The 12,588-nt window shown below is 54.8% G+C and overlaps 1 protein-coding gene and 1 pseudogene across 2 annotated transcripts in view; both read left to right on the plus strand.

The window, feature by feature from the left end:
• Nucleotides 1–12,588, plus strand: part of COL16A1 (collagen type XVI alpha 1 chain) — a 184,617-nt gene that overhangs the window by 15,694 nt on the left and 156,335 nt on the right. The gene's annotated exons all lie outside the window — the stretch shown is intronic.
• LOC311615952 (SPOC domain-containing protein 1-like) lies at nucleotides 7,675–12,016 on the plus strand (annotated as a pseudogene). The gene is made up of 3 exons: nucleotides 7,675–7,738; nucleotides 8,703–9,274; nucleotides 11,929–12,016. The product of its transcript is annotated as an SPOC domain-containing protein 1-like (transcript).

Genomic DNA, 12,588 nt, shown 5'->3' on the forward strand with positions numbered 1-12,588 from the left:
GGGGAGGGGTGTCATCATTCAGAATCCCCGAGCTTGTCATTGGCCCTGAGGCTGCTCTCTCTGTGTGTAAACTGCTTGTTATTCCAAACTGTGTTATTGCCGTTGTCAGCTTCCCGGGCTGGAGGATAATAATGACCCTCAGAGCGGGGAGCTGCTCGCCAAGGTCACCGAGCCCATGAGTGGCGGCGGGAGCTGAAGGCCAGCGTGTCCGCTTACAGCGCCCTCTGCTAGGCTTGTCATCAGCCTGGTGTGGGCGGGGCCTCTGCATGCCCCCCGCCCAGGCCCCGCTGGACACCAGTGGGAGAGAGGCCAGAGGCATCCAGATTTATTTCCCCAGAGGCCCCTGGGGGAGAGGCAGGCTCCTTCCCACCGGCACCAAGGGCGTCGGCTCCGGCCCTGGCAGGACCTGCTCCCCAGGCTGCTGCTCTATTTTTAGCCTCGGATCCATCAATAACCGGAGCTGCCCGGCATTAATAAGCGGGAGAAAGTGGCCATTTGTTAAGTTTCCTGGTGCGGGGCATTATGGGAGGGAGTTTACATGGTTATCACTTATATCTTTACAGCATTCCCACCAGAGCCGCCCAGCGATAAGCTCCAGATGCAGACACACCCCGTCTGCGGACTCAGGTCCATGCCCTTCCTCCTCACCATGCGGGGCAATAAAACATGGCCCTGACCTTTGGGCGGCCTGGTCAGTGCGGGGGCTGGTCAGTGAGGGGCCTGGTCAGTGAGGGGCCTGGTCAGTGAGGGGGGTGGTCAGTGAGGGGGGTGGTCAGTGAGGGGCCTGGTCAGTGAGGGGGCTGGTCAGTGTGGGGCCTGGCCAGTGAGGGGCTGGTCAGTGAGGGGCTGGTCAGTGAGGGGCTGGTCAGTGAGGGGGCTGGTCAGTGAGGGGCCTGGTCAGTGAGGGGGGTGGTCAGTGAGTACCTGGTCAGTGTGGGGCCTGGTCAGTGAGGGGCTGGTCAGTGAGGGGCCTGGTCAGTGAGTACCTGGTCAGTGTGGGGCCTGGTCAGTGAGGGGCCTGGTCAGTGAGGGGCCTGGTCAGTGAGTACCTGGTCAGTGTGGGGCCTGGTCAGTGAGGGGCCTGGTCAGTGAGGGGGCTGGTCAGTGAGGGGCTGGTCAGTGAGGGGGCTGGTCAGTGAGGGGGCTGGTCAGTGTGGGGCCTGGTCAGTGAGGGGCCTGGTCAGTGAGGGGCCTGGTCAGTGAGTACCTGGTCAGTGCAGGGTCGGGAGCGAGGCAGACACATCGACATGTTGGGAGGAGCTGTGGGGCAGGAAGCAGCTGGTTGGCTGACTCTGTCACTGGGAACAGAAACCTGGAACTGATGTCCCGGATGGAGAAAGGCTGGAAGATCCTTGTGGGCAGAGGGGACAGAACAAGCAAGGAGGTGTCATGAGGCTGTGTGGGGCACAGGGAATGGTCTGGTGGGATTGGGGAGGGAAGGAAGATGAGGCGAGGCACAGGGGGCGGCCGGATTCCAAAGGATCTGGAATTCCAGGGGGTTTCTAGATCCTCAAACGATTGGAGTGGAAGAGTGACATCCTTACGGCTGAGCTTTGGAGTAGAGATTGGATAGAGTTTATTTAAAAATAAATAAATCTTTAGTATTGAAAGTATTACATACATTCCCCTTTTCCCCCATCAACCTCCTCCAGCCCCCTCTCCCCCCTGCCCTGGGCCCTCACCACCCCACTGTCTACATTCACAGGTTACACATGTCCACACAGAAGGCCTTTGGCTGGTTACCCACCCACCCACCCTGACTACAGAATTCTTACTGTAGTGATATCAGCTTCCTTTTCTTGAGCACCTACTGGTATGTGAGCATCATAGTAGGTGCTTTTCCCAAGTTATCACTTAATACACATAGTGGGCGCTCGTCAGCGGGAGCTTGGAGGTTGTTCCTATCCCTCTGCTATGGGTGCGGAAAAGGAGGCTCTGAGAGATCAGTGACAGCCCAGGGCTGCTAGGACTGGAATCCGAGGCTGGTTGACCCCAAAGCCCCGGACGCCACGCTGGCCAGACGGGACGGTATGCAATGAAAACAGCCTCCGGCCAGAGGACAGGGACCCGAAGTCCAGGAGGGAGAAGATAAGGCAGGTCTCGGAGATAATCGAGAGGCAGGTTTTGTTTGTGTTTTGCTTCACCCTTTCGGAAGTGTATTCACACATACGGAGGACATGGTTCTGTTCCTAAGGTTACCGAGCTTCTCTGGAGCCGGGGCTGGGCGGACTCCGCTGGGGGAAGGGCACCGTGTCTGCGGGCAGAGGCCGCGGGAGGGGGAAAGGGCAGGTCTGAAGTTCAGTGTGTCCAGCAGCTCCGAGGCCCCCCGGGAAGCCCGGCCAGGGCGTGGGGTTCAGAGGCCCAGCGGCAAGGGGCACGGGTGAGTGAAGGAGGAGGTCCGTCTGAGCCTCGGCGGCATCGACACCTGACATCGGGGAGGTCAAAAGCCTCGGAGGAGGAAGGAAATGGGACCCCGCCCCCAAACAATAATGCCAAAATGTCAGAGAGACACGGGAGCCGAGGACAGAGCTCTCTGCTGCCAAGGCTGGAAGAGTTTGAGCAGCAGAGTAAGGGAAATAGCATTGTGTTCCCACCCAAAGCATAAAATAGATATCCACGAGTCCACACGGATAAAGACACACGATCGGGAAGAGTCCGATCTCCCACAGAACATTCCAGATAATGGGTGCAGATGTTCTGCCCTCAGAGAGGCGGGGCATTCCCCCCATTGCTCACGCGTGGGCTGCTCATGGGGACTTCCTCCCGGAGAGAACGGCGTGGCCGGGCGGGGCGGAGGGACCTCCCCGTGGGCATTTCCGACAAACGCCGCCTCGGCCAGGTCGGCAGGCCCACATCGCCCGGCGAGGCAGGTGGATGTGCTGTGTCCGTCGCAGCCTTGGTCAGGGCCCGTTTTTCATACACAGGAGCACGTCCACAGCTCCCGTGGACTCCTGGCCGTGTCTGTCCACGGCCTGTGGGCTGGGGACCCGGAGCCGGGAGCACCTGCTGTGGCCTCAGCCCCTGAGAGCTCAGGGCACAGGACGTCCGGTCACTGAGGCCCGGGACTGGGAGGGGAGCCGCAGTCAGCGGCATCGAGGAGGGCGCTGTCAGAGGCCCGCAGCACCCCGTGAGTTTTCTGGAGGAATCTGGAGCCCAGCTGAGACCGACTTCGCATTGTCTGGAGACAGCGAAGAGCAGCAGCAGCAGCAGCGTCCAGGGCAGGCCCAGCAGCCGGGTCAGCGGGACAGCGGCACCCAGAGGCGCCAGCAGTCCGGAGGTGGCCCTGGGGTGAGCAGTGTGCATCTTCAGGCAGAGACTGGGCCTCGGAGCTGCTGGCAGCATGTCCTGAAACCTCTGGCCTCGGGCCCAGAGGGTCTGCTTCTGTGTTCCCAGTTCAACAATCTCAAGCACGTCCTTCAGCAAAACAGAGAACGCCCGTCAGAATCAGGTCCACGCTCGTCCCGGTGACCTCTGGCCGAGCAGCCTGCTGCTGACCGGCCGTGCAGGGGTGCTTCTGGGAAGGCGAGGTTCCCAGTGACTTTCCGTCCTCCCCCCAGGGGGCCCCGGCTGCTCGGCGTGGTCCAGATCGGCCCTCTCTTTCCCTTGACTGCAAAGCTGGGATGGAGAATGTGCTCAAAAGCATCTGTACAAAATGGACGTTTGTCTTCTTCCCCCTCCCATCAGCGGGAGAAGCCAACTTACAAAAACCAGCCCATCTCAGGGAGGCAAGGCTGAGGGCTTCCCCTTGTCGAATCCATGATGGGTCCAGTGTTAAGCCCGTGCTTAGCATCATATATGACACTTTGTCCATCTCATTAAATATTCTTTGAAAACATTACCTCTTTCCATCTTAAAACTCTTTTGAAAAAATATTGTTATTGGTTTCAGAGAGGAAGGGCGAGTGAGAGAGAGATAGAAACATTAATGATGAGAGAGAATCAGTGATTGGCTGCCTCCTGCATGCGCCCCAAACTAGGGGTTGAGTCCAAAACCCAGGCATGTGCCCTTGACCAGAATTGAACCCCAGGACCCTTCAGTCTACAGGCCGATGCTCTATCCACTGAGCCAGACCGGCTAGGGCCATCTTAAAACTCTTAAAGTAGTAACTGTGCTAAAATCCAACTGTGATTATTTTTTATGACAATGAGACATTTTAGAATATCAGGAGCTAGAGAGACTGGCTGGCTTCCTAAACCAACTCTGCCACTTACTAACCTAATCTCTCTGCTTATTTCCTCATCTGTCAAGTAGGGGCGATAACAGTACTTACCTCTTAGACTTGCTGTAAGGATTAATATAGGAAATCAAAATAGGTAAATATAGGCTTAAGATAGGTAAGGCATTTAGACCAGTCCCTGGCTCAATGTAGCTCAGCATGTGTTGTCTGTCGCTGCCCATTTGCCCCCAATGCCACGTGATGCTAACAGCACCTTACCCCATGGTGGGAGATTTCCATGATCCGAATGGACCAGTTCGCTTGGACCAATTCTTTTTGCTATAAAGCTAAATCTTTTCTTGACCAGGGGACCTTTTCTTGACCAGGGGACCTGGTCAAGCCTCTACCACAACCACCAGAAAAACAGCGGGAATGGTAACCCAGCCGGCCACTCATTTGGCACTGTTTCCATAAATGCTGACTGAGTAGATAAGCAGCATACTTGTATAGGAATCCCAGGAACTCACTTCCGAAGATACAGACTCTGACCTTTAGTCATCCCAAGTCTGGGAGATGCTAACAGAGGGAGGAATTGGCTGAGGGGTAAATAGCTGACCTTTAAACCTAAAGCCGGGGTGACGTGGAGGCAGATGACTAAGACCAGGAGGATGCACATCAGACCATCGCCTGACCGGTTTCCAGGTCCTTATCGGCATGGACTTCGCTGGCCTGCGCCTAGAGGATGTTTCCACCCCCCACCCCCCACCCCCCTTCAGCAGCAAGACCCTTTCCATATGAAACGAATCTCATAGATACAAGATTTAAAACTAACAGGGGAAGGGGGAGGCAATAGGGGAGGGGTACATCATAGAAACAGAATCCCAGCTGTTTAAGAGCTGCTCACTGTAACGAAGAGATTCTCTTCCAGACCCTGGGAAACTGAAGGACGTGTCACAGAAGGAGCACAGGCCCTGGCGATAAGGCAGCCCGGAGCCCGGATGAAGGACAGACAGCTCTGCAGGGAGACGGCAGGCATTCCAGGGCTAATCTTCGCCAGGACAGCGGAAGAGGGCAGACCCTGGGAACTCAGCGACTGCAGATTCTTTCCCACCCACTCACCCTACACAGGAGCTTGAAACGAAATGCCAGGCACTGTTTTTCAAGGTGCTATCCTGCTGCTCTCTCAGGGTGCCTGCTATCTGATTAATAAACGCTCATAAAAGATTCGACCTTGTCCCTGCTTACTGGCTTCGTGGCGAAGGCAGTGACGGACCCGTTGTGCCCAGTATCACCAGGACGTTTCATAGTGGGAGGTCTTTTCACGCAAAAAAAAAAAAAAGTTATTGCTTGAGAGCGTTGGTTGGATGTCACTGGTGACATCAATCTCAACTCTTATCTCATTTGGGACCCTGACAGCCGATCATGATAGCTTTCAATATGGATGGATTACACAACAGCTTCGTGTGTGTGTGTGTGTGTGTGTGTGTGTGTAGTAAACCTTATTTTTAAGAAAAGATTTAGCTTTATAGCAAAAAGAATTGAAGATTAGTACAGAGAGTTCCCAAATACCTGGCATTCAGTTGCCTGTTATTAACATTACCTTGCCTTTTAAATTCAACACGATGTCTTTGAGATGCATCCATGTTGATACGTGGATCTAACTTACTCATTCTCACTGCAGCGTAGTATTCCATGAACCTGGTAGCTTTTCGTGGTGTCCCAGGCCCAGGCTGTAGTGCCCAGAATTCCATCTTCCTCTGTGAGGGTTCAGCAAGGAAAAAATTTATAACATGGTAGTAATGTTATAAAGTGCCATCTGGTTTTTCAATGTTAAGAATCATTCTGCAGGCAAACAGAACCACCTTTTAAGGCACAGGATGTACGTACTCCAAACCTTCACAAAGGCAAAGTAAAAACTGAGTTGATGGAGGAAGGCAGAAGTGGGGGCGGGGAAACAGACAGTTATTTCACACGGAGGAAAATCGAAAGATACAATCTAAGGAAGAAACAGACAGCTAAGACTATTATTCAAAATTATCATTGTAACCAACGGGAAAACTAAAAACACGAACATAAAAAATTTGGGAGGAGAAAGGGGGAAAGGATGGCTAAGGAAATCGCCACAGCGGGGAAGGAAGCAGAAGACACGCGAACACTAGCACCTCAAGCACCAGAGTGTGAGCACATTATTCACAGCTACGGAAGTGACATAGGCAAAAAACGAAAATAACAACCTAATTAACAAAGTGGAAGAAGAAAGAAAAAAGCAAGGTTGCCCCTGAGTTGGGAAGGGAGAGGACATTTTATGTTTTTAAATTTATTTTTTATTTTTTATAATTCCTCTTTTTTATTAAATTATTATCTGTGTACATATTTTAACATTGCCCCCCCCCATACATACCCTCCCTCCCTAGAGTTTTATGTTCATTGGTTGTACTTACATGCATGTATACAAGTTCCTCGGTTGATTTTTTATCTCCCCCAGATCTCCCTCCCCTCCCCGCTGTAATTTGACAGTCTGCTTGTTGCTTTACTGTCTTTATATCTGTCTTTTGGTTCATCAGTTTATAATGTTCTTTAATATCCATAAATGAGTGAGGTCATGTGGTGTTTCTCTTTCATTGACAGGCTTATTTCACTCAGCATGATGTTCTCTAATTCTATCCAGGTTGCTGCAAATGATGAGAATTCCTTCTTTTTTATGGCAGCATAGTATTCCATTGTGTAGATGTACCATAGTTTTTTTGATCCAATCATCTGCACCTAGACTGTTTCCAAATTCTAGCTATTGTAGATTGTGCTGCAATGAACATAGGGGTGCATATATCTTTTCTGATGGGTGTTTCTAGTTTCTTGGGATATATTCCTAGGAGTGGGATTACTGGGTCAAATGGGAGTTCCATTTTCAGTTTTTTGAGGAAACTCCACACTGTTCTCCACAGTGGTTGCACCACTCTGCATTCCCACCAGCAGTGCACGAGGGTTCCTTTTTCTCTGCAACCTGGCCAACACTCGTGGTTTGCTGATTTGTTGATGTTGGCTACTCTGACAGGTGTGAGATGGTACCGCATTGTTGTTTTGATTTGCATCTCTCGAAGAGGACATTTTTAAAGTGTTGATGTCTAACTTTTATATTTGGCTCCCGTGTGCATTTTTATCTATGAGAATTATATTTTTATAGTTGAGACAATAATGAAAATAATAATTAGGCAACACCGTAGATCTGATTCTGACATTTCCCTAGGGCTTCAGGCACGTCCAGGAACTCCCATCACCCTGGGTGCGAGTTCACACTCTCAGCCCAGCTAGGCCCTGGGGTGACCTTTGGCCTCAGACACCCACCTGCCTAACCCGGCGCCCTCCGGACCGGAGGGAGAGCGCGCCCCCTGCTGGTGCAGTGACGTCAGCACGCTGAGGGCGCCGTCCCGGCGTCTCATTGGAGGCTGCGCCCCATCCCTCACCCAGAACCCCCTGCGTCACGTGACCCCGGCCCTTTCACAGGCGGGGGCGGAACCGGGATGGGGGCGCCGGGGGACTCCGAGCGGGAGCTTCTGGACGGTTTGGAGCGGAGTTCCCTGAGCGGTAGGAGACCGTCCTTGCCAGGCTGGGCACCTGGCCGGGTGTCTCCCGGGACAGCCCGGTGAGGGGGCCGGGGCGGGCGTGAGCCCCCTCGGTGTGTGCGGAGGGGTCTGGAGCGGGGCGTTAAGATGGAGAGCGGATGCCGGCTCTCCCCTCCTGCGTGCCGTCCGTGGGCGAGTCACCCAACGCCTCCCTGTCTCGGTTTCCCCACCTGGGGCTGCCAGAGTGACCTGAAATGATGCTCAAAAAACGAGACATGAGGAACGGGCCGCTGTGAATACCTCACCCCATTTGAGCAAAAGGGTGAGCCCTCAGGCCTTCAGGGGGCTGTAGCTCAACCCTACTGGGTGGCCGGCCTCCCGCCCGCCCCGGGGGCTGTCCTCACCGGCCTCCAGGCCTCAGGGGCGGGCCGGGCCTGGGGGCACCTGGAAGGGAGGCCGAGAGTCTCCCCCCTTTTCCCGGGTCCTGGTGTCCGGTGTCCGGCCTGGGCCGGGGCGTCAGGCCTCCCCCGTGAAGCCTCCCCTCTCTCCTCACAGCCCACACCGGCCCTGGCCCTCCAGGGGGCAGGCGTGTCTCAGGAGGGGCTGCCAGCGGGCACAGAGGGGCCTGCTCTCGGTCCGGTGCAGCCGTGGGCCTTTCCAGAAGGACCGGGAGGAAGCTGGCTCCGTGGGCCTTTCCAGAAGGACCGGGAGGAAGCTGGCTCCGTGGGGGCCTGGCACCACACGGGCCAGCGGGCAGAAGGAAGAGGGCGCTCGAGGAGGAGGCCCATCGAGGTGCCAGCTCCCGGCTGAGGGCGCTCCTGGGGCCCGCGGGAAGGCCAAGGCCAACATGGCGGTCCTGGAGCTGCCAGTCGCGGGACAGAGCCGGGGCTGAGTGCCTGGTCCCAGGCCGCACACACCGCCTGCTCAGGGGAGGCCTCCGGCCTCCGAGAGGCTCCAGATTTCTCTACTCGGGGTCTTCGATGCAGATCGGGCCAGCAATCTCTGTAGCATGTCCGTGGGCCTCCCAGGGAGAGCTCTGGGTGGCAGGGGGAGGCCGGCGGAGGTGCAGGAGAGCTGCCCCGGCTCGCGGAGGCGGGAGAAGGTGGGAGATCTCCAGGGTGTGATGGAGAAGCCCCGCCCTCAGGAAAGAGGAACCCCCCAAACCGGCCCCTGTGGGGGCGAGAAAGAAAAGCAGGAAGTGGGAGACCTGCTCAGAGGATGGGGAGGCCGTTGGTCGGAGCCCTGGTGGGGACGACCCCCAGTGGGTGGGAGACCCCCCACAAGGAGCTGATTGGAATCCTTGGGAGGCCTTTGCAGTCCCCTCCCTCCCAAGGACACTGGGTCGGGGCCAGGAGATCCCGATGGAAGCTTTGTGGGATGCGCCTCAGGGACTAAGCTCGGCTATTTGCCGCTATTTGCCGGACACGGAGGACGAGGCCCAACCGGGCAGCCCCTGCGACCCTGTGGCGTTCCCACTGCCCCGTGGAGGGCTGTCCCTCAGGCCGGCTGCCCGGGGCCCTCCCCAGAGCCCGCACTGTGCCTGGCAGGGCCTGGGAAGGTGTCCACAGAGCAGCGGGCCGCCGAGCAGGCCATCGTGGGGGCTGGCGGTGAGGATGGCCCTGCTGCCTCTCACAGCCGGGAGGAGCTGGAGGTCAAGGGTTGGCCACGGGGAGGCCCGGGCAAGGGCTCCGTGCTCTCCCTGACACCCCTGCCGACCCCCAGAGTCTACAGCCAGCAAGGCTCGCTCAGGTGCATTCATGGGGCGGAGAAGATTCAAGTGTGCCAAGCTGGGGAGGGGCCCGGTGCCCCCCGCCGAGGACCGGGGCACAGACAGAAGCTCCCGCAACTTCAGCCGGGACCCGCCGGCCGCAGCCCGCCCTCGAGGCCTCCCCAAACCGGTAAGCTGAGCCTGAGAGGTTGGGATCGGAAGAGCCGGGCCAGTCTGCCAGTGCCATGCGTGGTGGTGGAATGTAATAGAGCTGAGCTGGGTGGACTCTTAGTGACCTTTGTCCCACATGCCCATCTTACACCCGACCAACCGAAGGCCCATCACGTCGGGAGACTCACAGGAAGCCGCCTTTGCTGACATCTTGTCAGTGGTCAGTAGCTTTTGGAGGTGGTAAGTCCTGGGTTCGGAGTTTACCTCTGCCCGCCTCCTAGCTGAGTGACATTGGAATATTTGTTTTTTAACCTCTCCGTGTCTTCATCTGCATAAAAGGAAATACTAATTCCAATTTAATGGGTTTCTCCGAGGACTAAATGAGATGACGGTATAAAATAATGTGCCCAGCACAGCAGATGGCACAAGGTAAATGACCTAATTTATGTCAGGTTGGCTTTTGCTTTGGTGTCTGCAATTGCCATATAAAAGTGGGCACTGGCTCCATGTTTCCAGATGGGGAAACTGAGGCTTGGGGAGGCTCATAGACTTCTCCAAGCTCACACACAGAGAGGGAGTCAGTGCCTACCCATGTTCCCTGCATTTTACTTCTAATGATCATCATTTAAAAATATATATTTTATTTATTTATTTTTACAGAGAGGAAGAGAGAGGGATAGAGATTTGGAAACATCGATGAGAGAGAATCATCAATCAGTTGCCTCTTGCACACCCCCTATTGGGGATGTGCCCGCAACCAAGGTACATGCCCTTGAACGGAATCGAACCTGGGACCTTTCAGTCCGCAGGCCGACACTCTATCCACTGAGCCAAACCGGTTTCGGCTAATGATTGTCATTTATTAATAACCATAGCAAACATGTTTATACATCGAAGGCAGGAGACGGCCCTTCCTGTGTGTGGTGTATGCTTCTCCCATAGCTGATTTTTATCCCACTTGTGAATATGTCTGGTGTGCCAGCGCTTCTGATTGAGTTTTCGCAGGAAGCCCGGAGAGGTGAGCTAACCAGTTCCAGGCTCCACGTCTGGTGGATGGCGGAGCCAGGACACAAGCACAGGCAGTCTGCCCAGAGAGCTGGCGGCACGGCCTGCTGGTGCGTCTTCCCTGCGGGGAGGGCAGCATCACTGCTGTGACGACCAGTAATAGCACCCGACCCACCTACTGTGTGCTAAGCGCTGTCCTAAGCACTTTATCTTTGATTTCCCTCATTACTCTATGAAGTAGATGCCATTGATATCAACCCATTTCACTGATGTGGACACTGAGGCTCAGAAAGGCGACATGGCTAGCTCCAGGCCAGATAGCAAACTACCGTGTTTCCCCGAAAATAAGACACCCTCCGAAAATAAGACCTAACGCATGGAAAGATAAGGCATCCACTGAAAATAAGACCTAGCGCATCTTTGGGAGAAAAAAATTAATATAAGACACTGTCTTATTTTCGGGGAAACAGGGTAGTAGCTAGCACTGGTGTAGGAAGTGGTGAGCTGCCTGGCGCCGTCATTTCATCAGAATGTGGTGACATTGTCTTTGTAAGCATCACTCAAAAATATTAGTTTTTAATTAAAAAAAAACACAAACCACACGAATGTGTGTGTATCACAGAAAATAAAGAAAAAATAAAAATCCCCATAATGTCAACATTCAGGCTATCTCCTGGTGACATTTTGGTATATGTCCTTTCCCCCTATCTTTTTCTTATGCATATATATCTTTTCTTTGCCTAGAAATGGGATCACGTGTGCCAAATTTTTTATAACTTGATTTTTGGTATTTAACTCCCTCCCCTCCCCCCCAAACACACACACACACACACACAATTCATTGTTAGCACAGAGTGAGGAAATCCCTGTGAGTGCCTCCGCCCCCTTGCCTGGAGTGGCGATAACCACTGTTAACAGTCCTTCTTGTCTGCTCTCTGTACATCTGTGAACACCTACACATCGCGCCTTCCTATCTGTACGTGGGCCCATCCCGCACCTCATTGTTCCGGGACCCGTGCTTGTGTACTTTTCACGCACCGTGGCATTTGAAGACTTTTCCAAGTTGGTGCCTATTGTTTGGCGAGTCCCTGAGCCTGCATCGTAGCAGCTGCAGACGTACTGGTCCAGCTAGGACTGAGGATGGGCCGGGACTTCCTTTTCTCATTTCCTACCTCTGTCGTGTGGTTCCGAGCCCCAGGCCTGGAGGCCCCCGGGCGGCATTGGTTCCTGGCTTTGCCCCTGAGTGACCCAGGCAGGCGACGTCATCTTCTGGGATCACCTCCGAGGGCGGAGGTGAGGAGCACGTGATACGTGTGCTTGGCCTTTAGCCAGGCGCCTGGTGCAAGGACAGTAGTCAGAAAACGGTACCTGCTGTTGACGTACAGTTTCGTCCTGCTCCGGGTCACGCTGGAGTGAACATCGCTGTGCACCTGGCTCCTCCCCATTTCACATTAGTTTTTGGTGCCAGGTGCCCAGCACGGGGATTCCTGGGCCCACAGCTTTTTAAAAAATATATATTTTATTGATTTTTTTACAAAGAGGAAGGGAGAGAGAGAGAGGGTTAGAAACATCGATGAGAGAGAAACATCGATCAGCCACCTCTTGCACACCCCCTACTGAGGATATGCCCACAACCAAGGTACATGCCCTTGACCGGAATTGAACCCGGGACCCTTCAATCTGCAGGCTGATGCTCTATCCACTGAACCAAACCGGTTTTGGCACCCACAGCGTTTGAGGGGCTAGATTGAAGTTGGTGGCGGAGCCAGGTGCCCACCCGCCCGGACTGGAAGCACCCACGGCTGCTCTTGCCTCCAGGCCCCATCCGTGACTCTGCATCCCAGCCCGGCAGCCCACAGCTTCCCAAATAACCCGTCGCCATGGCAACTGGTGGCAGCTGCCGCAGAATGGAGTCTGGGCATGACAGGGACGGGCAGGTGGTTGAGGACAGGGCTGAAGGGGGCATGGGCGTAGTGCCCGGCTGGTCT

The sequence above is a fragment of the Pipistrellus hanaki genome (assembly GCF_964339955.1).
Source record: "Pipistrellus hanaki genome assembly, chromosome: 2".
NCBI lineage: Eukaryota > Metazoa > Chordata > Mammalia > Chiroptera > Vespertilionidae > Pipistrellus > Pipistrellus hanaki.